The sequence below is a fragment of the Chiloscyllium plagiosum genome, chromosome 27 (assembly GCF_004010195.1).
Source record: "Chiloscyllium plagiosum isolate BGI_BamShark_2017 chromosome 27, ASM401019v2, whole genome shotgun sequence".
Classification (NCBI taxonomy): Eukaryota; Metazoa; Chordata; class Chondrichthyes; order Orectolobiformes; family Hemiscylliidae; genus Chiloscyllium; species Chiloscyllium plagiosum.
The window spans coordinates 18,942,759-18,944,373 of NC_057736.1; positions in this window are offsets into that span (position 1 = coordinate 18,942,759).

Here is a 1,615-nt window from a genome sequence, read left to right on the forward strand (position 1 = left end):
TGTGATCTGAGGATCTTGATGACATACTTTCTATGTTTGCCCTCCATCTTTCATAGGCATTAGATACAATTTAATGTAACTGATGGGGGACAGGACTCCTGTTTGGAGAACCCGTGGGAAGTCTGTGCTCCTTCTACAGGGGACACCCAACAGAACATACTGCCCATTAGGAACTTAACTGCCCAGCATCAGTTCAGGATTAAGGAACCTCGGAGCAGAAATCCTACCCCGCCGAGGGTTGCTGGCAAATCAGAAGCCAGCAACTCTCCATGGTCAACAGCACCACGAGCAGTAGTAGCTGATGCCAGTAATGCTACAGTAGTAGTCACCAGTCGTTTTAAGCACAAGATCATGTTTTGAATTAAAATGCAACCCAGAATCTATCCCAAAGAAAATATAAAATAAACAATTTTTTAGTGCCATGACGAGGGAGTCACGGAGGGAGTGGTCTTTTCGGAACGCTGATAGGGGAGGGGAGGGAAATATATCCCTGGTGGTGGGGTCCATTTGGAGGTGGCGGAAATATTGACGGATGATACGATGTATATGGGGGTTGGTGGGGTGGTAGGTAAGGACCAGTGGGGCTCTGTCCTGGTGGCAATTGGAGGGGCGGGGCTCAAGGGCGTGTTTTAAAAAATTCTCAAGGTCAAGGACCAGGCTCGCAGGAAAGTAGTCTGACACAGAACAAACAGCCAAGAGGCGAGTCTGCTAGAATATAAGTGTTTTATTCCCCGCAGCGTCGCCACAACCAGATCTCGTACTTACAACGGGTCTGGTTTATACTCACTCTACGTGTTACCGGAACTGGGAGCCGTCAGTTCTCGTAGAGCGGTTGCCAACAACCCACGCTCGGCGGTTAAACGCAACCCCGGAGCAGACTCTACCGAACTGGAGACTTTTCCAGCTGATATACTCTTTTCGAGATCTAAACATTCATGTGAACAGCAGAGCAAGGCTAAAAAACACATTCCATTCTGGTTACATACAGATAAGAAGATTCACACGGGAAGGTGTGTAATAAGATTCACACGGGACTAAGCGACACCTTCCATTTTCGGTTAGATTCACACATGTATTGGGACACAATTTTAACCCTTTACACCACATGGGGTCACATCACATGGTGAATTACTGATTTTATGCCATGTAGGAGATGCTGGATGCATATGGTTCTTCCAAAAACAGTGAGCTGGGGAGCTGCAGACTATGGTTCAATCCAAAGATGTAATTTATCTTAGATTGATCTCATACTTTTGAGTGGAAGGTGTGTGTTTGGGTGAGTGATTGATCAGGGAATGCAGGTATTTTATTAATAAAATTGTTTAAAAATTAGCTAAATCAAGTATTTATGGGGAGACTGGTACATCATCAGTCCATGTTTCTAACAGTGTTTACACATTTGGAAGAAAATGGACTCGTTAGTGACAGGCAGCATGGTTTCATACAGGCAAGGTCATGTCTCACCAACCTGACTGAAGTTTTTGAAGAAGAAAGTGAGGACTGCAGATGCTGGAGATCAGAGTCGACAGTGTGGTGCTGGAACAGCATAAAAGGTCAGGCAGCATCCAAGGAGCTGGAGAATAGATGTTTCGGGCATAAGCCCTTCATCAGGAAT